The sequence below is a fragment of the Odocoileus virginianus genome, chromosome 2 (assembly GCF_023699985.2).
Source record: "Odocoileus virginianus isolate 20LAN1187 ecotype Illinois chromosome 2, Ovbor_1.2, whole genome shotgun sequence".
In the NCBI taxonomy this organism is placed as follows: Eukaryota; Metazoa; Chordata; class Mammalia; order Artiodactyla; family Cervidae; genus Odocoileus; species Odocoileus virginianus.
In genome coordinates, this window is record NC_069675.1 from 76,911,094 (window position 1) to 76,938,603 (window position 27,510).

Genomic DNA, 27,510 nt, shown 5'->3' on the forward strand with positions numbered 1-27,510 from the left:
CCAAATGCCAGACACAGGGCAGATGGAGAACTCTGGTAGAACAGGGAGGCAGTCTCTGAAGGATGACAGTGACAGGCAAAATTCACTGAACACAGAAGAGGTGGCTGAAGTGCCCACTCTTCCCTCCCTTTCTTTAAAATTATAAGGAAGAAGAAAAAACTTAGCCGGTGCTTTGCTGGTAAGCTCAAGCGTCAGAGCATTGGCTTTTTAATATTTTACTATTTCTGAACAGAACGAAGATTGCTTCCAACCTCCCCATTTGCTCTCACATACTTGACCAGCAAAACCTTAGCTTTGCTGCATTCATTAAGGGCTTTTCTTGTTCAAGCTGATTTTCCAGGTAATGATGGCTCAGACACAAAACAGAGGCAAAACAGATTCTGCAAGTCTCCTTAAAATATTCAGAGCAAGCTCTGGATTCTGAGTTTGAGTACTTCATGATCATCTTCTCCCTACCCCAATACTGATCCTTCCTAGTTCTGAAATGACTAATTTAATATTAGAACAGGAGAAGAAAGGAATCTGATGAGAAATGAAAAAATAAAAAAAAAACCTTGGAGCAGAAACTTCACCGTACTGCATATGACCAAGGCCTGGCCCATGCCCCGTGGTCTGGTTGTGAACACAGAATGAGTGAACCAACGTCTTTAAGCAGTTTACCAGCTGGGTAAAGAATGAGACCTACCGAGTACAGAAGTCCAACCACAGAATCAATGCCACCCTCTCTCAGCCTGAGACACGCGCAGAAAGAAGGACTAGGGCATCTGCTCTTAGCAAGACAGCAGGTGCTCAGGAAAACGCTTGCATTCTGTTTACCTGGGCAGGTATTTGCAAGTAGTCAGAAAGGGAAGCAACAAGGGGTAACTTACCCAGTTCTAAGTGAATGCTTATGCAAATCCCTTAAGCAAATACTTGAAAAGGGATGGGAAGGTTTCTGATCTGGTTTTTCTCACCTGCCCTACTCTGGAGGCGTGTGAGATGAAAGACAAAACTCAAGTCAGAGGGCGATGAGAAACACCCCCTCCACGTCCCAGCCTCAAACCAGGACTTCCAGGGTCATTCTGGCGGGTAGAGGTGCTTCTCCGTTGCCCTCCACCCCTGTCCTGGGTTGCCTGAGCTAGGCTACTGTCTCAAGGTCCCTAGCCGAGACGCTCGGACACCAATGGCGCAAAGGGTGCTCCTTTCCCAAAAGAGACCACAAGAGGCAGAGCAGGAGAAGCGCGCGGGGGGGCGGGGGGGTGCGTGCGGGGGGTAGGTTGTTCGAAATTATCCCTGCAATGCGAAAGGCGCCCAGCCCGGCTCGCCGCGGCCCCTGCCAGCAGGTCTGGCTCGCTCGCCAGCCGATTCACCTCGAGAAGTCGGGCAGCCAACCAGCCGGGCGCGGGAAATGGAAGTTTGCGACCCCGAAGTACCCACTCCCATCACGACCATTGATCCAGACGCACGGTCGGCGGGCGACCTGACAAGGGCCCTGCCAGCCCCAAGCGGCTCCCAGCTGGAGCGTGCCAGCAGTCCCCGGGCGCAGGGCGCTGGCTCCGGTGCCGCGCTGCGCCCGGGGTGCGCTCATCCCAGCAACTGTCGCGGGGCGCCCTGCACCGCTGCGGGGCAAAGGGGAGGGAAGAATGACAGGGAAGAAGGCGGAGCAGGCGGCCAGGGAAGCACTTACAGCCGTCCGGAAAGCGCCTCCTCCTCTTCTCTAGGAAGAGAAGGAACGGCTTCCCGGCTAAGGAAACGCCCCAGGGCTGCCCCTCCGCGAACTGCCGCCTTTACGCCGCTCCTGGATTCTCCAGCCTCCATCCGTCCCCCATCCGGCGCCCAAGAATGGATTCTAGACACCCTCCCTGCGGCTTTCCGAGGGACCAGACACTGTCTCGGTTGCCGGCGGCTCGAGCAACAGGCGGATCCTTAGGGGTCCAGCGACGACGGGCTCTGGGGACCGGAGGATAGAGCGCACCGGAGACAGGCGCACCCCGCAGGACGCCAAGTCCCCCGCAGCTGTAGGTCTGCGGGGGTCGTGCACACGTGACCTGGGCCACGGCGGGGCTGGGCAGCAGATGATGGGGAAAGTTGCGGGGTCGCACGGAAAAGTCTCCGGAGCGCGCGGGGAGGAGGGGACACGAGCATGTACCTGCAGGCGTCCCGGCGCCTTTGGCTGGTTCCGCTCCGCGCGGCCGCCCGCCCGCGCTGCAGAGATCAGGCGTCCCCGCGCGGCCCCGCGCCCGCCGCGCCGGCGGCGAGGAGAGCCCGGTGGCCCGCGTCGGTCGGTCTGTCCGTCCAGTCCGGCAGGAGCTAGGCACTCGGGAGCCGCCGGCTGGGCGGGGCGGGGCGGGGCCCCCGGCTCGGCCGCCGCCCCATTGGTCGCAGCTCCGCCCGCCGCCTGGCTTCAGGCTTTCGGCGCTCCGGGCCGAGGGCGCGGCGCGGTGCCGCGGGGGATCGCCGGCTGCGGGACTCAGGCCGCGCGACGAGCGGACTGTTGGATAGACTGAGAGGCGGCCCCGCAGGGCGCGCGCCCCCGCCCGGACCCAAGTGCAGAGTCACCCCCGGGGCGGCGCGCCGGGTCCGGGCTGGAGCAGCAGGAGCGCGCCCCGCGCCTCCCACCTGCGCGCCCTCCGGGGATGGGTGCACCTTGACCCTGCGGGAGACCGACGACCTCCTCTGCGGGCCCGGCGGCTCCCGCAACGCCTCTTCGCCCCCAAGCACAGCTCTGCGAATTCGCCCGAATTTTATTCCTGAGGACTGGGGCCCCCAAGTTGTTTTGAAACAAAGTGCGAAGGCAGCAGCCCCAGATCCTGTCTGTTTACCACCAGCCCCGCTGCCTGAAAACTCGTGCACAGTGTCTTCAAGATTGTTTTATACGCTCCGTTTCTCCACTTACCAAGTCAGAAGAGCTGGCGGACGTGTGCACTGAGCGGAAGGAGGACGAGTAGGTTCGCTTCCCGAAGGATGGACGAGGGGTTCGGAGGGAGACGCCTCGGAACAAACCCAGAACCCCGGCGAGGGCGGCGTGTGGGCCAGAAGGCCTCGCCCGCCCGTCAGCACTGAGCTAGGACGCTCAGCTAACCGCCCAGAGGCGAAATGGGATGCTCGGGGACCCACCCCCGCGCTCCCCCTCCCGCCCCCAAACTGCAGATTTTTAAGTTGTGCAGACTTGCAAAATTCTTCGGAGCCAGCTGCTCCGAGCTGCAGGCGCCCAGTGTTCCTCGGATTCCCGCCCCATATCTCGCAGTCTGCCAACCGCCCACAACCCAGCCCCCTCTCTCCCATCACTTGTCCCAGACCAGCACCTAGCAAGACCACACACACATAGTTAAGTTCCAGGCCCAGAGCTAGGCCCTCGGGAGGGGATGGGGGCAAACGGGTGTGAAGAAAGAGTGAAAGACACTTTCTCTGACCTCACCGAAGTACCCCATGGTGTCTTTGGGGGTTTTCTCAAGTTATTTTTGGTTGATCAAAGCCCACAGTGGGAATCAGATAAGGGAGCAGTGCTTATAAAGTCTGGTAGGCTTCTAGAAGGAGGTCAAACCTGAACCTTACAGGGCGGTTTGGCTAGAGGAGAGGATGGTGGCCAGCAGGAATGGCGGAGGAGAAGAGAAAGTCGTCAGCCCTCAGCCTCCAGCATTTTCATTTGACAAGGAAAGGATGCCGGATTCATGGAAGGCGAGATGGGCATGCAGATGACTAGAGAACAGATGTTTTTTGGGGGAGCTCTCTGAACCTGATCCCATCACTCTTTGAACCCTCTAGGTTGCCCCATCTCTTGTGGAAGAGGATTCAAAGCATTTATCTACACTGCCTTAGCAAGTGGGCTGGAAAGGTAAATTTTCATGCACCATCTATCATCTATCATCAAAGCTAAGATTATTCTAAAAATATGTTTACTTTGTATCAGCACCTGAGAAGAATGCTTCCAGGTCTCTCCCAGCAGTTAGCCGTTTAATCACTATCACCAAGTTTATCCCAAAAGTCCAGCATTGTTTACTTGAGAATGAAGTATGTTCCGTATCTCTAAGCGCTGCAGAAGGCATCTGCAGTGCAGAAGAGTCTGAGTGAGGTCCTTCCCATGGGGTCTGGCTGGCACATGTGAACTGGAGGGAAGACACACACAGGGGGCTCAGACAGAGCCCCTACTTGGCATCTGTGAGACCTGGGGACAGAAGGGACAGGCCTCCACTCTCGGCATATTTAGGGGAGGGGGTAGGGTAAAAGGGGCACAGATTTGAGAGCCAGACTGAGTTCTCATCCTGCTGTACCCTGTGGTACAAGTCACTTGGCTTTTCAGACCTGGTTTATTTATCTATAAGAAAAGTTTCTCCCTCAAAGGGTGATCATGTGAAGCCAATGAAATAACAGGAAAGCTTTGCATGGACCATAAAAAGTATGTCTATCCTATTCCAAGGTTGACCAAGGCCAAGTGGTGAATGCACACACACACTGAGCCACACACACAACAGCCACACTCTCACCACCACACCCCCCAATCTAAAGCCCCTTCCTCTGACCACAGTCTCCATCACTGAAGTCCATGCTCTGATCTGTCTGACCCCTTCTTTCCTCCCACACGCCCACCTCCCACCCCACCAATATGTCTTTTTGCCCCATGATATGACACCCCATTTTCTTTTCACTAACCCTGCCCACAGGGAAGCACCTGGACAAGCCGTGCATCAACCTGGAAGTTGTTAATCACCAGCTGACGCTAGTACTCACCCCTCCGTGGTTTCAGAGGAGATTCCCAGAGTTCGTGGAGGTGTCTCAAGCAAGTGGGCCTCATGCAGCCTGTCTTCCAGGGCTCCATATCCTCCTTGCTCTTGATACCTTGCATTTTCAGGGTCTCCTTCTCTCACCCGCTCACCCACAAGTCTGTGTGATCTGTTCCCTCTCCCCGCCCAAAGCTGTCCTTGACCTTCCATTCTCAGCAAAGTACAAAGGACAGAAAACAGCTGGGGGGCATCCCTGGAGGCAAGAGCAGTATGCATTTGTTTTTAAATGGGGACAAGTCTACAGGTGAAAAGGAAGAGGCTCTCATCTCTGGCAACAAGGTGGAGAGTGAGAGGGTATCAGTAATGATGGGCAACATTTACTCATTTGGGGGCTCTTATTTGCTAGTCTTTATCCAGCACTTTGAATGTCAGTCCAGCCAATCTGAGCACGTTGAACACTTACAATTCCTTAAACTCACCAGCCTTTATCATGTTGTCCCACCTTCACAGTGGCGCTTCCTCTCCTTAAACCCTCTACCAAATCCTTCTTTGCTCCACAAACTCCCCTTCTGTTAGCACACCATTCAACTGATAATCACTACACTCTACAGGAAAAACCACCCCTTTCCTGTCCTGTCTCCTCTCTCTTTGGAAACAGTAACAGACTTTGTTTTCTTGGGCTCCAAAATCACTGCAGATGGTGACTGCAGCCATGAAATTAAAAGACGCTTGCTACTTGGAAGAAAAGCTATGACCAACCTAGACAGCATATTAAAAAGCAGAGACATTACTTTGCCAACAAAAGTCCATCTAGTCCAAGCTATGGTTTTTCCAGTAATCATATATGAGTGTGAGAGTTGGACCATAAAGAAAGCTGAGTGCCGAAGAACTGGTGTGTTTGAATTGTGGTGTTGGAGAAGACTCTTGAGAGTCCCTTGGACAGCAAGGAGATCAAACCAGTCAATCCTAAAGGAAATCAGTCCTGAATACTCATTTGAAGGACTGATGTTGAAGCTGAAGCTCCAATACCTTGGCCACCTGATGCAAAGAACTTACTCATTGGAGAAGACCCTGATGCTGGGGAAAATGGAAGGCAGGAGGAGAAGGGGACAACAGAGAATGAGATGGTTGGATGGCATCACCAACTCGATGGACATGAGTTTGAGCAAGCTCTAGGAATTGGTGATGGACAGGGAAGCCTGGTGTGCTGCAGTCCATGGGGTGGCAAAGAGTCAGACACGACTGAGTGACTGAACTGAAGTCTGGTGATTGATGACTGCAGTCACCACCTGCAGTGACTTTGGAGCCCAAGAAAATAGTCTCTCACTGTTTCCATTATTTCCCCATCTATTTGCCATGAAGTGATGGGACCAGATGCCATGATCTTAGTTTTCTGAATGTTGAGTTTTAAGCCAACTTTTTCACTGTCCTCTTTCGCTTTCATCAAGAGGCTTTTTAGTTCCTCTTCACTTTCTGCCATAAGGGTGGTGGCATCTGCGTATCTGAGGTTATTGATATTTCTCCTGGCAATCTTGATTCCAGCTTGTGCTTCATCCAGTGCAGCATTTCACATGATGTACTTTGCATAGAAGTTAAATAAGCACGGTGACAATATACAGCCTTGATGTATTCTTTTCCCAATTTGGAACCAGTCCATTGTTCCATGTCCGATTCTAACTGTTGCTTCTTGACCTGCATACAGATTTCTCAGGAGGTAGGTCAGGTATTCTGGTATTCCCATCTCTTTAAGAATTTTCCATTTTGTTGAGGTCCACACAGTCAAAGGCTTTGGCATAGTCAATAAAGCAGAAGTAGATGTTTTTCTGGAATTCTCTTGCTTTTTTTCTGTGATCCAGTGGATGTTGGCAATTTATTTATTTATATATTTACTTATGGTTTTTGCCATGCAACAACATGAATTGGCCATAGGCATATGTATGTCCCCTCCCTCGTGAATCCCCCCCACCTCCATCCCCACCCCACCCCAGGTTGTCACAGAGCACCACTGACTTTGGGTTCCCTGCATCATACATCAAACTCCCACTGGCTATCTATTTTACATATGATAATGTATATGTTTCAGTGCTATTCTATCAAGTATGTTTTAGTTTTTTGACCACAAGAAATATGGAACCTTAGCTCCCCCACCAGGAATTGAACCCACACCCCCTGTGTTGGAAGGCTAAGTCTTAACCACTAGGCAAGGGAAGTTCCTTCACATTGAGGTTTTTGTGTATGTGTGTGAGCATATTTTTTATTTATTATTTTTAATTAATTTATTTATTTTAATTGGAGGCTAATTACTTTACAATATTGTAGAGGTTTTTGCCATACATTGACACAAATCAGTCATGGGTGTACATGTGTTCCCCATCCTGACCCTCCCTCCCACCTCCCTCCCCATCCCATCCCTCAGGGTCATCCCAGTGCACCAGCCCCGGGCACCCTGTCTCATGCATCGAACCTGGACTGGTAATCTGTTTCTATACATGTTTCAATGCTATTCTCTCAAATCATCCCACCCTCGCCTTCTCCCACAGAGTCCAAAAGACTGTTCTTTATATCTCTGTCTCTTTTGCTGTCTCCCATATAGGGTCATCATTACCATTTTTCTAATTCCATATATATGTGTTAATATACTCTATTGGTGTTTTTCTTTCTGACTTACTTCACTCTGTATAATAGACTCCAGTTTCATCCACCTCATTAGAAGGATTCAAATGCATTCTTTTTAATAGCTGAGTAATATTCCATTGTGTATATGTACCACAGCTTTCTTATCCATTTGTCTGCCGATGGACATCTAGGATGCTTCCATGCCCTAGCTATTATAAACAGTGCTGTGATAAACATTGGGGTACACGTGTCTCTTTCAATTCTGGTTTCCTCGGTGTGTATGCCCAGAAGTGAGATTGCTGGGTCACATGGCAGTTCTATTTCCAGGTTTTTAAGGAATCTCCACACTGTTCTCCATAGTGGCTGTACCAGTTTACATTCCCACCAACAGTGTAAGAGGGTTCCCTTTTCTCTTCATCCTCTCCAGCATTTATTGTTTGTAGGCTTTTTGATAGCAGCCATTCTGACCCGTGTGAGATGGAACCTCATTGTGGTTTTGGTTTGCATTTCTCTGATAATGAGTGATGTTGAGCATTTTTCATGTGTTTGTTAGCCATCTGTATGTCTTCTTTGGAGAAATGTCTGTTTAGTTCTTTGACCCATTTTTTGATTGGGTCGTTTATTTTTCTGGGATTGAACTACAGGAGCTGCTTGTATATTTTTTAGATTAATTCTTTGTCAGTTTTTTTGTTTGCTATTATTTTCTCCCATTCTGAAGGCTGTTTTTTCACCTTGCTTATAGTTTCCTTCGTTGTGCAAAAGCTTTTAAGTTTAATTAGGCCCCATTTGTTTATTTTTGCTCTTATTTCTATTACTCTTGGAGGTGGGTCATAGAGGATCCTGCTGTGATTTATGTCAGAGAGTGTTTTGCCTATGTTTTCCTCTAGGAGTTTTATAGTTTCTGGTCTTATGTTTAGATCTTTAATCCATTTTGAGTTTATTTTTGTGTATGGTGTTAGAAAGTGTTCTAGTTTCATTCTTTTGCAAGTGGTTGACCAGTTTTCCCAGCACCACTTCTTAAAGAGATTGTCTTTTCTTCATTGCATATTCTTGCCTCCTTTGTCAAAAATAAGTTTTAATTGTTTATGCACAACCAGGCAATGAGGGCCTTGAAGACTGAATTTCCACAATCTTCTCTAAGGTAAGCGTATTTGTGAAGTGATTTACAGTGGCTCTGTCATAGGATTGCTCAACTCAATCTGCTCCTAGTGGGAACTGGCATTCTGTTTTTCCTCTATTACCTTTTATCAGATTAAAAGAAACATATAAACTTTCACATTGATGTCTTGCTTGGATGCCAGGCGGCTCAAGACTAAATCTTGTTAATTAGCTAGAATGCTTTTATTCCAGATTATTACTACAATTACTGCTTTTCTTTCAAAAAATCACTTGTATGCTTACTTTAAATGCCCTCTGTTATATTAATTTTGAAAATGCCTTAAATATTTATAGGCTTAAAGTTCAAAGACTTGAATTCTAATCCACTTCTGCCTCTGAACAGGACAGTGATATCTCCTTTTCAGTTCTCTTTGGACTTGGATTAGATGATGTCCAAAGTCCTTGTGAATTCTAAAAGCTCACCATTCTACAGATAAAGGGACGCGGTTTATACTTTATTGAAGGAAAAAAACGCTGTGACAGAATGTGACTTAAATCTCTGGGCACAAAGGAATGCTCTCCTAGGTACTTGGAGATTTCCTCTGAGAACCCCCAAGGTGAGTTCCATGGAACATCTGTGCCTTGGTCAAAGGCTTTGGGCAAATGCATACTGCATCCCACTTGTCAATACACACAGTACAGTTTAGTACAGTAAAGGCTCTGTCAGAGAAGTTCAGGTCATAAGAATACTGCAAGGGATGGACTTTTAGGTTGCTCGTAAACTAGCCAAGGCCTACCTTTTCAGCCAGCGTCAGTGTCACACTCTTTTCTCTGCCTTACCCATGCCTGTACACCTTCCCCCACTCCAGCACATCCTCACTCTTGCCATCCAGCCTCACACGTGAGCTCCATCCTTCCCCTGGGCTCTTTGTGTGCTCTCTGAGCCTTCACCTCTACCTGCTCTATTTTGATAATGCCCCCTTCTCTATCTGGCAAATGCCAGTCCAACCTCCAGTATCATTATCACCCATTCTCTGAGGCTTTCCTTTAACCCACAAATCCAGTTGAGTTGTTCCTTCCACTGGGTCCCATTTGACTTTGTACAGTTATACTCCTGCACTTCTATTGCCTCCTTGGATTGAGTCTCCTCTGTTAAACTGTGAGCCCTTGAAGACTGACATTATGTGGTGTTATTCAGCTCAATACCACAAAGCCTGGCCCATTATAGATGCTCTGTGACTGCTTTAAGAATAAAAGAATGAGATGGATGGATGGATGGATGGATGGATGGATGGATGGATGGATGGATGGATGGATGAATGGATGGATGGATGGATGATGGATACAAGGATGGAATACAGGCTTTCAGGCTTCAGGGAGGGCTCAGGAAAGCAAATTCAGAGGCACCAAAGACCACCTCTGATGAGTGAACCCGGTGGGTTTTCCTTCGGGGGAATCCTGCACCTGTTTTAATAATCCTTCGTTTGTATGATAGAACTTAGAGGTCTAGCCTTCTTTTCCAACCAGAAGAAGGAAGATTTTCTCTGTGATGGAGACGGCTAGGAACAACCTTGTGATCTTTTCTCTTCTGCGTCCTCAGTAGTAATATCCCCAATGGTTACCTGGGTCATAAGGTAACCAACTCTTCCTGGTTTTCCTGGGATTGTTTCAGTTTTAAAACTGAAAGTCCAGTGTCCCAGGAACCTCCCTGGTCCAAGCAAACCAGAACAGTTGATCAGCCTACAAGTTACACTGCTGGCCAGGGATAAAATCTACATGTCCTAGCCTCTAGGACCACTAAGGGAGAGCATACAACTGAGGTCTTTCCAATGGGACGTTGGTGGAAGTGACCCATTCAGTCACTGCTTAGTTGCTCAGTCATGTCCAACTCTTCGCAATGACATGGACTGGAGCCCACCAAGCTCTTCTGTCCATGAAATTTTCCAAGCAAGAATACTGGAGTGGATTGCCATTTCCTCCTCCAGGGGATCTTCCTGGCCCAGAGATCAAACCCACATCTCTTGTGTCTCCTGCATTGCAGGCAGATTCTTTACCCACTGAGCCATTTGGGAAGCCACATTCAGCCACCACTGGGACAGGAGAAATTTTCTATAAAAATTTATTTTGGGGAAAAAAAAAATCACAGCTTTTTACCATAATAATAAGGCAGTCATACCCTAACAAGATACGGTTGTGCAAAGGAAACCAAAAGATTTTTTTTGATCTTTCAAATATACCCATGCTTCCTCTTTAAATTCAACTGCAGTCACCTATGAGCGTTGGTCAGCTCGACTGACCAGTCATCTTTCTTTCCTCTTTCTTTTCTTCCCTTGGTTACAGAAAGCTAAATTACTCATACTCCTCAATTACATCATATTATCATCATTAGCACGCAAGGCCTCTCTCCTGTTCTAATTGTTTATTTTGCCTTTATCCCCCCGTCCACACTGCCACTGCCACCTGCTCTCGTAGGCTGCCATTCTAATGAGCTTATTGATCGCCTTCGTTTCCATGTGTCCTTGCAAAATATGTATGGCTGTTTTGAATGCATACATTTAAAGTTTATGCAAATAGTCATTTGGCCTTTATCTCAATCTTCTCATGTGTTTCATTCCATATGGTGCTGTGGTTTTTACCTCCATCCCCATTGGTCTGTGTGTATCCCCATTTTATTACTGTGTACATTATCCACTCTCCAGTGATGGGCACCCAGACTAGCAGAAATTCCCCATCACCATAAACATTGCTGGGATGAAAAACCTCTCTCATGTCAACCTTATGAACCCAGGAAAAATTAAGCATGGTAATATATTACCAGGGTTTCTGGTTGTAGAGTACAGAGAAGACAGATACAGAAATACTGAAATACTTCTATGCTGGTTGGTAAGTACCTCTGCCCCCAGGATCCCTGAATATCCTTCCTGTTACCCCAGGAGCCCTTAGAAATTTCTACCATCTGCCAACTAAAGGGTTAATGCCTGGGCCAGTGAGAACTGACAGCCTCTCTAGCAATTGATAAGTATTTTGACTATCACCCCTGGATATACATATAGTTAATTTAATGGTCCCCAGCCATTATTCTTCCATAGGGCAACCAAAACAAATAAAAACTCCTTTACCTAAATGAAATTTGAGGCCCTCATCACTTCACAGAGCTATTATATCAACATCAACGGCTGCACTTCTTTTACCTGAGAGAAAAATAAATAATTTATTTGTATATGTGTGTGTCTGTATTAATGCAACCAATTCTAATCTCAATTGAGACAACAAATATTTAGTATTAATAAATATTATACATAATTACTATTTTGTTCAGTTCCTAAAGAACTGATGAGATTTTTTTAAAACATAAGACTCTTCAAAGATTCAAGAATTTATTTTAGCTTCTGAAATGCCAAGTTTCATGGTGGCATAGCATTGTATTACAAGTATTTTCACAACCAGGAGAGCCAGATCAAGGTTTGGGTTCAGGTCATTTTAAGACTGAAAAATCTGGAAAATTCTGTCTACTGAATTAGGAGTAGATTTCTGGGACCACAAATCTGCTGTCCAGGACTTGGAGCCACAGGCACTGTCATCCACATGCCTATACGCTCACAGGCACACACCTGCATGGGCACATGCATATTCTTAGGAAATTGCTTATATGCATCACACACACTCAACAGCCACACACAGGTAACATCCTCATATCCACACCCAGTGACAGCTCCGGTGGTTCCCTGAGATTGTGAAAGCCCCAGATTTCTCCAGAGCACTAAACTATTATATGAGTTAGTATTTTCAATAACCTGTATCCTGGGCTGGAAGTGGGATGCTGAGTCACAAAGAGGAAGAAAGCTCGAGACATCGGTCCTTGACCATGGAGGTGCACTCATGGTGAAGCAGCAAGAAGAGGGTCCCCTCCCTCACTCCAGATCAGGTTCAGAAGGGAAATCCTGATGAGCCAGGGGCAATCTGGACTCCATGAAGCCTTACCTTCATGGAGGATACTTCCTTGAGCCTGTGAGTTAAGCTCCTACCTGAGTCTCCATCCTTCTCTCTCCAGGGCTGTTCCTCTAAATGAGCATATCGACTGAGTCAACCCCAGCTTGTATATCTAAAGCCCACCCTCTGGCTCTGATCCCAGTCCTCTGAGAGCCTGCTCAGACCTGCACATTGTGCGAAGGGCTTCGGAAAACACAATATGAAGAAACAGTAGCCCTTGCTCTCAAGAGGCAGGCATTCTCGCCAATTGTCAACTGAGAAACGAATATGGAGAGCAAACTCCATAAAAATGGACGGGTAATTACAGACATTGAGGTGAATCTAAAACGCCTCCTAATATGTTTAGAAATGAGGCTTCCCTGGTGAGCTCAGACAGGCTCAGAATCTGCCTGCAATGTGGGAGAGCCAGTTTTGATCCATGCTTTGGGGAGATCCCCTGGAGAAGGAAATGGCAATCCGCTCCAGCATCCTTGCCTGCAGAATTCCATGGACAGAGAAACATGGCAAGCTACAGTCCATGGGGTTGCAAAGAACTGGACACGACTGAGCGACTAACGCTTTTCACCTTTTTCCCCTTTAGAATCTTGAGAAATTCTTAAGTTTTCTCATCCACAACTTGGGGATAATTTCTGCCTTTAGAGACGTGTGAACTGAGTAACGCCCCATACAAATTATTTTGGGATTCCCCCACTGCTGCTCAGCAAATCTTTCATTCAACTCTAATTTTATCTTAATTGAAATATAGTTGATTTACAATACTGTGTCAGCTTCAAGTGTAACAGCAAAATGATTCAGTTAATTATATATATTCTTTTTCAGATTCTTTTCCATTATATAGGTTACTACAAGATATTGAATATAGTTCCCTGTGCTATTAATCCCAAACTCCTATTTATTTCCTCCTTTCCCCTTTGATAACTACAAGTTCGTTTTCAATATCTGTAAGGCTATTTCTGTTTTGTAAATAAGTTCATTTGTATCATTTTTTTAAGACTCTATATATAAGTGATATCATAAAATATTTGTCTTTCACTTACTTCACTTAGTATGGTCATCTCTAGATACATTCATGTTGCTGTAAATGGCATGATTTCATTCATTTTCATGGTTGAACAACATTCCATTGTATATATATACTGTGTCTTCTTTATCCAATCATCTGTCGATGGGCATTTAAGCTGCTTCCATGTATTGACTATTGCAAATTTAACTCTCATTTCAAGCAAATCTCATAGAACCCCCTCCAAATCTTCTCCAACCTAAGTCCTAGAATGTCTCAATCCCAACCCAATCTCTAGGTATTACCCTTAGCATATGACCTGGCCACCTTAATTAATGAGAAGATAGAGGCCATGAAGTTGTGGTCCCTCAACTTCCATCTTGTCCACCTGCAAGTCTCTCTGAGGCTTCATGCATCTTCCCTTACTCTCTTGCTTTCAGGAAGGATGCTTAGACCCAAATAATTCAGAGACAAAAGAATGATGGCCAAGAGATCCAAGATTACAGAGAAAGAGGGTTTTAATCATCACCAAGAAGTTAATTTACAAGCCGAGGATGTGCATCATAGTGTCGTGGAAATACTGGTTTCCAAAGTGTTTCCAGGCTCCACCAATTAACCACCTGCGCTGCCTTAGGCATGTGACTCGACTTTCATTTATGAATTCCTTCAAGCAACATTTGAAGGTCTATTGAGTGCCAAGGGTACTCACCACAGCCACAATTTAACTATTATAAAATAGGGTGATAATAGTGCCAACTTCAAAGTGTATGGTGAGGCTTTAGAGCCCTCCAAGTACAAGAGGAAGTAATAAATGTGAATTATCTTCCACTTTCCCTCCTGGTCTTCAGTACCCATGCTCCTATTCTATATAGAAGAGGAATTTCTCATAAACAAAATAAATTCTTAGTTGGATAAGGAGAAGAATCAATATAAATCCCACAGAAACCTCAAAGCACACCATTCCATTCTCACAATAAAGTACTAGGCTGCATGTAACTAGTTGAGCTACCTTCTCATTATATGCGATCCATCTCAGGGCAGAGTTTGTGAGTCCTGCCAAATGACAACAGGCGGGACCCTTTAGTCAAGAAGGCTGGCAGCATGTCTTCCAAGTGTGTTCTCCCTGACAATCAGAACAGCTGAATTTTTATTTCCTCATTTCCTGAGTCAACAAATGTTTTCTGAACACTTAGGTTGTACCAGGTTCAGGGCAAAGAACTAGAATTATGGGATGTGAATTTCAAGAACTCAGATTCAGAGCTGCAATTTTTTTTTTTTCTCTATTTCTCTATCATTGATTTACCTCTTGAGAATCCACTTCTGCCTGACAACAGAAAACAACCTTGGTAGTTCTGGGACAACCTGGTGATTCCCAGAGTTAAATTCTGTAAATTCAGGCTCTCTCCCACCTTCCTTCCCTCGTCCTCTGAGGCACCGGTAATCTCTGGAGGCTGTGTATCTCCTCGCAGTGAGGGTAAGTGGAATAAAGACTCCACAATGAGCTTCCACTGGGATGGGCTTCCCACTGCTTAGTATTTCTCTTATATCACCACTCATCACTGATATCCACATGCTCAGTGGACCCTCTGTTTCTTGTTGAATCTACTCTGTTTCCCCATGGACCTGACCCGAGTGGTTTGGGGCCATCACCCCATTTATAACACTTCTGTGATACCTCCGTGGGGTTCAGAAACTCTCAGCCCCTTTTCCTGAACTACATGGAGTAAGTGAGGCATCCTGGAAGGTACCCTTGGCCCACATTCTCAGACAACTGACTGAGATGCACTACTTCTTGACTTGAAAGTCATGCTGGGAGCAGATATCGCCACGTGGTTTGCAAAAATGAATACTGGTACCTTCTGATCTCAGATCCTTCCAGGCTAACCTGGGATGTCCATCTTCCTCCCCTTCTGAGGGTCTTTACTAGCCCTCTTAGATCTAGGTCCCAGAGGTCTTTCCACCATTTCATAGCTGGCAGTATCAACTCTGAGCAGGAAAATCATAATTCATCTACTCTCTTTCTCATCTACTGTTTATGCCAAAACCTTGACTCCTGAGTTCTATAGTTAATTCCTTTCCCTGGAAATCATTGTTATGGGCTTTGAGAGCCTATTTTGCAAGTCAAAAGTGAAACTTTGACATTTCTTTCTCTTTGCATTCCTTTAACAACAATGCTAACCCTAGCCTCTGACTAAATAAGGGGAAGATTGTATACACAAAATATAGAAGGAAGAAGCACTATGACTAACATTTTAAAATATTATCTCACTACATATGCATAACCATATATTGTCCTTGCCATTGAAAAATCTCACAGTCAATGGAAAACTTTCACCAAATGGCAAGTTAGGCCAATTGACCAGATCCAAAATGAACTCCAAAGATTGGCTATGATGAGCAAAGCTGATGGTAAAGTAACCCAGAGATTCAGCTCTACCCCTCCCATTTGTGAGACCAGAACAAAACTGCATGGAGGCCCCCAGACACCCTTGCCCTCCCATTCTGCCCTCCCATCCTACAGAATAAGGGAATCTCAGGTTCATCCTAATGAACACACTAACTCACTCATCCAAAATGTCTGTAAGGCCTGCTGTCAGGGTGCATGCACGCTCAGTCGTTTCAGTCATATCCAACTCTTTGCAACCCTAGGACTGTAGCCCGCCAGGCTCCTCTGTCCATGGGATTCACCAGACAAGAATACTGGAGTGGGTTATCATGCCCTCCTCAGGGGATCTTCCTGACGCAAGGATCAAACCTAGGTATCTTACGTCTCCTGCATTGGCAAGCAGGTTCTTTAGCAGTAGCACCACCTGAGAAGCTTGTTGAATGGTATACAGCTATAAAATTCTCCACACAGGTCAATAATTTATTTCTTCCAATTCTGGAGACTAGAAAGTCTGAGATCAAGGGGCTGGCAGATTTGACATCTGGAGAGAGCTGGCTTGCTGGTTTATAGACGGCCATCTTCTCATTGTATCCTCGTGTGATAGAAGGAAGCCAGGCAGTTGGTGTGTGTGTCAGATGCTCAGTTGTGTCTGACTCTTTGTGACCCCATGGACTGTAGCCCACCAGGCTTCTCTAGCCATGGAATTCTCCAGGCAGGAATACCGGAGTGGGTCACCATTGCCGTCTCCAGGGAATCTTACGGACTCAGGGGTCAAACCTGGGTCTCCTGATTGCAGGCAGATTCTTAACCATCTGAGTCATCAAGGAAGGCAGTTGGTACCAGGATTGAATTGACCCAATTGGCGTCTGCAGAGAACTGGAGAACGACTCAGAGCGGAAAACCCACACATTTGGTGTCAGAAGTGTTAAGACAACGAAAAATAGTTCATAGAAAGAGCAGGGCAGGGGAAACAAGGGACTAACCCCCCTGCCTTCTGGGGTTTGTTGTGTCAAGGAGGTGGGGTCTCCAAGGAGGTCAAGCAGACACGACAGAACACAGCTCAGCCTGGGCGAACTTGCAAGTACCCTCCGCCACCGGGAGGGACCTCACCAGCAAGAAGCTCTGAACTGGGCACCGGTGGCGGGAGCCAAGGTGGAGGAAAATTTGATCTCCTGTGAGCAGGAGCTGAGCAATGGGGAGCCCAGGGACCCACTAAAAACCCAGCCCACCAAAGACTTCAGAGCCACTGGTGTCAGCCAGCATGGCACTGGGAGTCAGCAAAGAGCAGCCTGTACCTGTGCTCACTCAAGTGGAAACCAGCCCTCTATCCTTCACCCCGGGGTGTGCTCACCGCAGCTCACATCTCTTCCCAACTCCACGCGTAGTGACTCAGCATCACTAACGTGAAATCAGCCAGGGCAGAGGGAGGTGGCAGAGGGCATTTACCCCATGGAAATGTGCAAACACTACAAATCAGGGAATATTTTCCAGGGAGGTGGTTGTTAAACAGTCACCAGCACACCACTGCCCCACTTCCGCCTCCTTGCTCAAACACTCTGTTGGATTCAAGACTGGAGCAGGCAGGAGAAGCAAAGGAAGAGAAAGAGGAGGCGGGATATGGGCTACTCCCCACTCCACGCCCTTCGAACATGGCAATGGCCTAAAACAGGCAAGGATAACAGTTTTGAATCACATATGAGGTTGGTATCATGAACTGGACTGGACTAGTTTGAGTAAAAGGAAATAACCAGAGCCTATGAAATCTGCCCAAGAGGTGGGAAGGCAGAATGGGTCATATTCCCTTTGGGGAAGCCATTGTAAGAAACACTCAAGGGCACAAAACAGTCTGTATGTGTGCCCTTGAAATAGAGGGTCCTCAGACCCTCCAGATGGTTCCATCTATCTGCCCATCACCCCTAGTAGGGCACTGAGCCACGGTCACTCTCCAAAGCACATTCAGGTAACAGTGACCTGGTCCTCACCTGGCTGCAGGGCTGCTGATGAACTCGGGGTTAATTGCTTCCCTCTTGGGGCTCCAGGTTCTTACAGAGGTGACTGGAGATGTTTTCTCCTCTAACATATGATGCCCTCCATGAAACACACACACACACACACTGTAGTACCCAAGTTAGTAATCACTGAGGCTGACAATCCAGTCTCCTCTGGGGATTATACAATCAACAGAGAGGACAGGAAGCCTGAAGCTGAGCCAAGATGCCTGAGGGAGGGGGTTGGGCAGCATCTCCCATGTGCTGGGAGTCTGCTAGGGGGGTGGGGAGGGGTAGTTGGGGGTTGGGGGGTTGAAATAAGAGTCCCTGGGAAGCTATAATGTCCTCTGCATTCTACTTTCCAACTTATGTGGCTTTGTAAGAGCACCTGTCTGCAGCCAATACCCAGGGCTATATTTATTGATCAACAGCACCTTATAATGGACCACCTAGGACAGGGGCCTTAAGACAAGGGTGGACTGTGTCCTGTCACTGCAGTGTACTCCTGAGCTGCCCCTCCCCGCTCTCGTCTCCTCGGCTCTGGGGGGCAGAGGGAAGAGCACTGCCCAGTCAGGGCTAAAGAAGGGAAAACTGAGTCCAGGCGGCTTTGTTGACCAGCCTCAACTGAAAACATAGTGCCACTGAACCATATAGTTGTGGTTAAAATAGTATGTTTTATATTATGTGACTTTTACCACAGTTAAAAAAAAAATTAAGAAACCCTTTAATATATTTGTCATTGTACCGAGTAGTTTTTCAAAGAATCTATCAGTTATCTTTGCCATTTCCATGTTAGTGGATTTGTTTCCGGTACTCCGGTGTGGAGCTATCCCGCAACATTAGCATAAACATCTTGTAAAATATCTTTCATTTATAATTATTGCCCCAAAATAAACTTCCAAGAATAAAAAAAAACCTGAAGAGGATTTCTTTTCCAATCACCAATTTCAACCTTGTCCTGTCAAGTGGCTCTTTTCGCCCTTACTGACACCTGGGCGATGCCACCACCTGTCAGGTAGTTGGTTTGTTAAAAGTCCAGGGTAATTTGAAATAAAATTGCAAATACCCTGTGCACAGCCTTCACTCCCCCAGGTCCGGGCAGGTCTTGAGGCTGAAGGGACCCAAGTCAGAGAGACCCCTGGGAGTGGAGAGACGTGACTGCCCTCTCACAACACCCCCTTTCTTCTCTGGGAGCAAGATCTCCCTTTATTGGGGCAGGGAGGAGAGAAAGGGGCGGGGAAGCCAGCATTTTGTGGGGGGCGTGTGTTATTTGGGGTTTTCTCTTTGTTTTACTGAGCTAGCTCTGACTGCAGTCATCTCTCAGCGGTCCTGGCTCCCCTAGTTCCCACCGTGGGCGCTCCTGTGTGGCAGGTGGGTCCAGGGCGGGTTCCTCTGCTGTGGGATGACGGGCATGCACACCTCAGGGCCCCAACAGGCCCTTCCGCACATCCCACTAAGGCGGCAGCTTCCGGTTCTGACGCAGCCTCTTCCTTCCCGCTCCCCGCCCCCTTCCTTTTGTAAGTAAGAGTCCCTCCCCGGTAGACGCTGTCTGGAGGGGCCAACATGGATGCCTCAGGGCCTCCATGGTATCCAGTAGGTCCCAGAAGTCTCTGGTTCTCACGTAGCCAACAAGGTGGAGAGAGACTGCTTCCCCCGACGCCTCTCCCCGGACTCTTCCGGCTCACGTGGCTCAGGGCGGGTCTGCAGCATCTCCGCTCAGCCAGGTGCGCAGTCTTCCCTTCACTGGTCTCCTCCCTGAATCGCCTGCTTCTGACCCGTGTCCGGGGAGAGGTGGGGCACACTTGGTCTGCTATGAGACTTTGCCTTTCACTTTGGTTCCTAGAGATGCGTGGGGGCCAGAGGAAAAGCCCTAATTGCCCCAATAGTCCTGAATATTCACTGGAACGACTGATGCTGAAGCTGAAGCTCTCATACTCTAATACGCATCAGCCACCCGATGCGAAGAACTGAGTCATTGGAAAACACCCTGATCCTGGGAAAGATTGAAGGCAGGAGGAGAAGGGGACCACAGAGGATGAGATGGTTGGATGGCTTCACCAACTGGATGGACACGAGTTTGAGCAAGCTCCGGGAGTTGGTGATGGACAGGGAAGCCTGGCGTGCTGCAGTCCATGGGTTCATAAAGAGTCAGCCACGACTGAGCAACTTGACTGAACTGACCTGAGGGAGGCGGGTGGCTGGGTTTCTTGCCCCTGTCACACCCTTCAGACTCGAGAATGCTTTTGTGAGTACCAGCCTCCTTTTGCACTTCGCCCTCACGAAATGGGGTCGGCGAATGTTACAAAGGAGGGCTTAGGACAGGTTTTATGTCGGGTTGGTTGGGGGTTGGGGGTTGGGGGGGGTGACTTTCCAGGAACTACGACTGTCCAGGCCTCACTCTGCTCATTCTGCACTCTGCATTCAACTTGTTCACTAGCACCTGGGCCTCCGAAAAGTCATCGGAGGGGCACAGGCTCCCCCCTGTGGCCGGATCTTAACATTGCATCTGCACAGGGTCACAGTCTCGGAAAATTCACGACTCCTAATCCTACAGGCAAAAATTCTCACACTACCATTCTCTTGTATTTACTTCCAGTTATCTTCCCATGTGCACAGAAAGTGTGAAGATAAAGAAGTGAAAGTGTTAGTGGCTCAGTCTTGTCGGACTCTTTGCCATCCCATGGACTGTAGCCCACCAGATTCTTCTGTCCATGTAATTCTCCAGGCAAGAATACTGGAGTGGGTAGCCATTTCCTTCTCCAGGGGATCTGCCCAGCTCAGGGATAGAACCCAGGTCTCTTACATTAGCAGACAGATGCCTTACCGTCTGAGCCACCAAGAGTATGAAGATATGCGTCTTTTTTTTCCCACTTAGCTGCCCAAACAATAATATTGCTACTCTTGGGCATTTTTTAATGTAAAAAATTCATTGTGAAAAATAGTTAAAGAATTGTTAAAATACAGAGAGACGATCACATGTTTTACACTCAGTAGTTTTCTCCCTCTCACTCAGGGAATCTTCATTTTTCCAAGTAGAAGCCGGGGCAGAAGGAGAGGAGGGAGTTTCTTACATGCTTTCCTGAGTGTGTGTCCATACTTTCCCAGGCACTTTTACATGAGAACATTGTGACACGGTAAATATTTCACAGATTAAAAAGAAATCAGTTCAGAAGAGTTAAGTAACTTTCCCAGGGTCACACAGCTGGTGAGTATCAAGACCAGAAATGAAGTGTTTTCATGACCACAAAGTCCAATTACCTTTGAGATAACTAGACCTGCTGGATTTCCTTCCGCAGGAAATCCTGTCATTGAGTGACATCAGTTAGGACAGCATTTAGTGTTTTAGATCCGTTTTGCACGTTCATCCAGAATGGCTCCAGCTTTCTCACAGATTCCCCGGTGGGCACTCACCACCTTGCCCTCAGGGCAGAAAATCCTCGCCCCCTCCCTGCCCCTGGAATGTACGTTCTGCCCACCACGCCCACAGTGAGAATCCTTTCCAGGGATGCAGCCTTGACAGAGCCTTGTGTTGTTGAGAACCACCTGGATGATGTACATGACTGACCCCGGTAAGGCCTCTATATAAACTTTTAAGATTCTTGAGGATAGGCGAGGGGATCTACTTGTCTTGTAGCTGCCCAAGACAAGCCTGTTATGTAAGTTTCCTTCATATTAAACCTGCCATCTATGGTCTGCAGAGGTGTGCTTTTTTCTTCTCTCCTTGCCCTCTGGGTACTGGGGCCAGTTTCAGCTCTCACACCTGGGGGCTGGTTACCAGGGGACATTAATTCACCTCCACATCCCTGTTCTCTAGCACTGTCTCTGATTAATTTATTTAGTATAAGTTTAATTTATACATTGTGCCAAAAATGGCAGAAAAAAGAACAAGATTTTCTGGAAAAATAGGTAGCTTTTCTCAGCCTGGTTTTCTTTTCCTACTCAGCAAAACCAAGACCTTGCAATCAGGGCGCCAAGTTTAGCACATGAACATACAGAATACCTTGCTGAATTTGAATTGCAGATAAATGATGGATAATTTTTTACCATAAGTAAGTCTTAAGTATTAAAAATAATTTCAATATTCCCCAGACCACTGGAAATTCTAATTTAACAGGACATCCTGTGTTTTATTGGCAGCCCTGCTTGGGGATCTCTTCTGGCATGTTTGCAGAACATTCTGGGCCAAGCTGGAGGAAAGGGAAGCCTGGGGAAGGAGTCAGGAGACGGTGGGGCCCTCCTGGCAGGGCAGCTGCCTTCTTACTGGGAAAGTGAGGAAGGGCTACTGTAGTGGATTCTCCCGGTGAGTGCAAGCCCAGCTAAGGCCAGGGCCGCGCTGACAGGCCAAGCAGCAGCAGGACAGGCTTGTCTGCAGAGATAAACGACCGAGAGGCTGAGCTGGGCCTCTGCTTATACCACGACTCTGCGTCTTGCTGTGAGGTGAGCGGTTCCACCTTAGAGTATTAGTCACTAAGACGTAGACCTTGGCCATGGCATAATTGGTAGACTTCACATGTGAGTGGATTTACACTTATCAACACTTGCCTATGGGTTTCCCTGGTGGCTTAGCAGTAAAGAATCAGCCTGTAATACAGTAGATGGGGGTTCAGTCCCTAGGTCAGGAAGCTCTCCTAGAGGATGTGGCAACCTACTCCAGTATTGTTGCCTGGGAAATCCCATGGACAGAGGAGTCTGGCAGGCTACAGTCCATGAAGTTGCAAAAGAACTGGACACAACTTAGTAACTATACAACAAACAACATTACTGATAAGAAACAGCTCTTTGAGGGTGGCCAGCACTTCGGAAATGAGCTGTGTGTCCTACAGAAACCACAAAAGATCATGGAGAGAGCTAAGAACTGAGTTTAACTTTACCTCTGTTTTTGACGAGCTGTGTGACCTTGAAGGGTTCTTAACCTTGCAACCCTCAGTTTCCTGGGTGAAATACTTAAGTGTCCAGCTCAGCCCCTGCCACATTGCAGTAACATATTCCTCAACAGCCATCACTGGGCATTTACAGTATACCAGGCACTTCCTGGAGGCTGGGGGAGATGGGGTCAGTAAGACAAACTACAAAAAATTCTGATTTTATTTAAAAAAAAAAAAGTGCAGGCTTGAGTCAAGTTGCCTGAGTTTCGGGCTGGCCCCAACTCTCCTCAGCTCTGTAATTCAGGCAAATTTGTTTTCTGTAGAGTGGGGGCTGCTAGATTGGCACCTGGAGCTGAGTGGGGAGAAAGGCACTTGGTAAAGCTCTGTTCAAACCAGTTTGGCTCAGAAAGAAAAGTAGATGAGGTCCTGGCTGCCCAGTGTAGCTCCACCATCCTCTCGGGCCACGTGGGTAATGTGCAGCTGTGGGCATCTTCCCTGTGTATAGGTGCATCCCAGGCCCTCTGGGGGTGACTTCTTTCACTGGAGCACAGTTAGCCTTGGAAGTGGCTCTAGGCTTGGAGTTTAGGATCCTCCCCAGGTTACTGATAAATTGAGAGTCTTACCCTTGGCTTTCCCACACTCTTTCTTAGGTGAAAGGACATCAGCTGAGTTAGACCACTCAGTGCTGGAGTTGGATCCCTACCCAAAGGGTCTTTGGGATAAAGGTTGAGATTTGGTGGTTCCACTTTAACTTTTTAGTCATCCTAAGACAATTTAGTCAGCAACAGAAGCTTCTTTCTTCCCTGTCAGATTGTCGGCATTATCTATATTTGAAAGAATTTATGGCCAAAACTATTGAGCCAGAGGCTTTCATTGAGCCACTAGAAAGAAAACTACAGAGTTAGATACATAATATGGAAATACCACCTAGGTTCAGGTCAGCTCTAGCACCTAAGCTAAATAGTCAATTTTCTTGATATACACATATAGTCTAGACCTGAATCCTATTGTATGTATATATTTGTAATACTTTTTAAAATTATTTATTTATTTTTATTTTAGGCTGTGCTGGGTCTTTATTGCTCTACACCGACTTTCCCTAATTGCGGTCAGCAAAGCTACTCTTCATTGTGGTGCACGGGCTTCTTATTGTTGTGGCTCCTCTTGTGTGTGTGTGGCAGGTGGAATCTTCCTGGACCAGGGATCAAACCTATGTTCTATGCCCTGGCAGGCAGATTCCTATCCACTGAATACTAAGGGCGTCCTCTTGAATGTGTATTTTTGTTTGGAGTCAGAACTGACCCCACAGCCTACTGGCTCTTATTTGCTCACTTGCCCTTGAAACCAATTAGACAGCAACTGTGAAGACTTTAGAACCTGTATAAGTGGGTAGGACAGGGGACAGAATAACCATAATATAGAAAGTGATATTTAACCCCTCTCTTTCATTACTCATAGGAATGAGTTCCTAGGACATACGTTCTTCCAGAATCACTGCTTCATTATAGTTACATTTGAAAGACAGTCAAACCCTTGCTGATAGGAAGATTTTTCTAAGACTTATCTCTTCTCTTCTGAAGAATTAATAGGTAAGGTTTTTTTTAACCTTTGTACCTTAAAGCTCCATGCTTGGTATTCTAGATATATCACTCTATGAATGAGGAAAAAAAAACAAGGACCAATTGAAAAAAATCTATGGATGAAAGCTGATTATTAAATATATCATATTTTTCTATCTGGGGCTTCCCAGGTGGTGCTAGTGGTAAAAAAAATTCTCCTGCCAAGGCAAGAGATGTAAGAGACGCGGACTCCATCCCTGGGTCAGAAGATCCCCTGAAGAAGGGCATGACAACCCACTCCAGTATTCTTACTTGAAGAATCCCATGAAGAGAGGAGTCCAGCAGGCTACAGTCCATAGGGTTGCAAAGAATCAGACACAACTGAAGCGACTTTGCATTGCACACAGCACACATTTTTCATCTGTCTCATTCTTTGCCTAATTTCTCTCCTTACTTTGCTTTGGGTGGTCAATTTGGAACAGTAAAAAATAGTTTAACCAGCTTCACAAACAGGAATAATTACTAAAATGTAAGAATGTGTTTGATTTAACATGTTATATCCCAGTAGAGGTATGCTCAAGATTATTAATACTCTTTGAATCTGAAGATGTCTTTTATCAGTTTTAGGATATTCTCATCCACTCTGTCTTCAGATATTACTTTACCCATGTTCTTCTTTCAGAACATCTATCAGACGTGTGTTAGACCTTTATTTTTCCATGTCTCATTTTGCTCACATTTTTAATCTGTGTCTCTGTTACATTCTGAATAAATCCTTTAGATGTACTTACACATCTCAAATTCTCTACAGCTTTATTTAATCTTTTCCATTTTCTGTTGACTTTGATTTTAATAATGAGTTTTCATTTCTAGAACTACCGCAGTCTTTTTCATATGCACCTCTTACTTGATAATGTCACAGCCTTATGTTTAATAACATTTATACAGCTTCTAAAATTGGCTTTGTAAATTATATCTTGGGCTTCCCTGGTGTCTCAGTGGTAGAGAATATGTCTGTCAATGCAGGAGACACAGATTGGGTCCCTGCATCAGGAAGATCCCCTGGAGAAGGAAATGGCAACCCACTCCAGTCCTCTTCCCTGGAAAATCCCATGGTCAGAGGAGCCTTGCTGGCTGCAGTCCATGGGGTCACAAAAGAGTCGGATACAACTTAACGACTAAACAACAACAGCCAATTATATCTTAAATTCTGTTGTCTGAAATTCTAATCCTATCGTTTCTTTGTGTGTTGTTTTACATTATATTATGAATTCACCTTGAGTAGGATTTTGGTTGTAGGAATCTATGTGAGCGCATTTGAAAATGCATTTCTCCTAAGAGACTTTGTTGCTTCTACAAGATACCTCGGGGTTATTGTCTGCTGGAGAACATTCTTTTTTATAAAAAGTTCCCAGTTTGGTTTTCTACATCAAAGGGATTAGAAAACCTCAAACCCAAAATCATGTTATGAGGGCAGGCTTGGTATTATAAACTCTCAGGGGAGACTTCTCTACCTGACTTTCACCCCTAAGAACTCACTGATGGAGAAAGCTTCTTGTTATCTTTTCTTACCGCTCTGTGGAAACAAAGCTTTTCCAGCTAACCTTTTCAGTGATAGTATAATCCTTTCCAGGGGGAGGAAGTGGTTGAGACTTCATACAAGTGCCGCATTTTAAATATTTATTTTGGCTGTGCTGGGTCTTCATGGCTGTACACGGGTTCAGTAGTTGCAGTGTGTGGGCTTAGTTGGTGCATTTGGGATCTTCATTGCTCAACCAGGGACTGCACCCAGGGCCCCGGCATTAGGAGTGTGGAGTCTTATCCATTGGATCACCAAGGACATCCCAAGGGTCGCATTTTAAATCCAAGCCTTCTTCAGGCCTGAGATTCTCCTGTCACCACACAGGTGTTAAAATACACATCATGGTTTATTGGGTTTCCCTGGTGGCTCAGATGATCAGGAATCTGCCTGCAGTGAGGGAGCCCCAGATTCATTCTCTGGGGAAGATCCCCTGGAGAAGGGAATGGCAACCCACTCCAGTATTCTTGCCTAGAGAATTCCATGGACTGTGGAACTTAGCAGATTACAGTCCATGAAGCTGCAAAAAGTCAGACACAACCGAGCAAAACTAACAGCACCATCTCCAGCCCGTATACCTGTAGAGCAGCCACAGTGTCCAGTCATTATTCATTTGTCCAAGTTCTGGCTACCTCTTCTTTGGTGGTCTCAAGGATTTCATTGATGGTCTCCGCAAGCTTAACCATACTCCTAGATGAATTAACTATACCCTCTCAACATTTCTAGCTGTCATTCTGTTGTGGGGTTTTCACATTTCTCTGTTTCACAGTGTTTCTAGAAAGGCGCCTACTCACCTATGTCAGTGTCAGCAAGACTCCATGTCCACTGACACCATGGTAGTTATTGCAATGAAGCTGGAAGGAGTTCCAGGCATGGATCCATCAGAATTCACTTTAGGACACAAATGTGGCCAACTTGTAGCTGTTATCAAAACAAGCATGACATTTATGTTCAGTGTGAACACTTGAAAAACCAGAAGAAAGATAAGAATTTTTTTTTAACCACATCCTTGTGTTTTGCATATTTTCAGTGAGGATGATGTTATGTTCACAGTTCTCTTCCCTACGTAATTTGAAAATCACATCCTGACTTATGAGAACCATGTCCTTTACTTCAGACCTGAAGCAGCTTATCCTCAGTGTTATGAGTAAGACGGTGTGCAGGGGAGGGGGAACTAAAGCCAGAAAGACATTGATTCTGAAAGCTTTCTTTCTTGAGGGCTCTGCTTCTATGGAAGTGAAAGATTTTGATATTCCACCTCCTTTTTCTCCCCATCTGGAGTTTTTTGCAAAGCAACAGAACAGGAAATGGAGGTGGGGGAACGCCATCCTAAGCTTTGCCGCTAATGATGCCTGATGATTCAGTGTATTGTGACCTTTCTAAAGGGATCCTGTTGTATTTTTCTTAGACTGAGATGCATCTGTTAATATCTTCTCCATGATACGAAGAAGACGAACCCACACCCTGGTTGAGCCAGGGCTTGGTCATGTTGCCCTGACCATGGAGTTGTCCGAAGGTGAGTTCTTCTCGGTTGTGTGGGAAGATAATCCATCTGATAACAACAATAACATGAAATAATTCAGCTGTGCCTGCTGTGACACTTCCTATCACTCTTACCTATGTCTGTTTTCTCCTTTGTCCTTCAGGTACCATGAGAGGCAAGCAAGAATCACTCCAGTTTTACCTCTTTGGAAAGTAAGGTTTATCCAAAGTACAACTGAATACTACA

General features: G+C 46.5%; 1 protein-coding gene across 4 annotated transcripts in view; it reads right to left on the reverse strand.

Moving 5' to 3' along the window:
• Positions 1–3,080, reverse strand: part of KCNS3 (potassium voltage-gated channel modifier subfamily S member 3) — a 47,336-nt gene extending 44,256 nt beyond the window's left edge. For 2 of the 4 annotated variants that reach the window (XM_070451422.1, XM_070451416.1), the window contains exon 1: positions 2,876–3,080. The gene's annotated coding sequence lies outside the window, so the exon portion shown is untranslated. Of the gene's footprint in view, positions 1–2,128; positions 2,773–2,875 lie in introns of those variants that run through there. The other 2 variants (XM_020910129.2, XM_020910128.2) reach the window with 1 other exon arrangement.
• Positions 3,081–27,510: the final 24,430 nt, after the last annotated feature.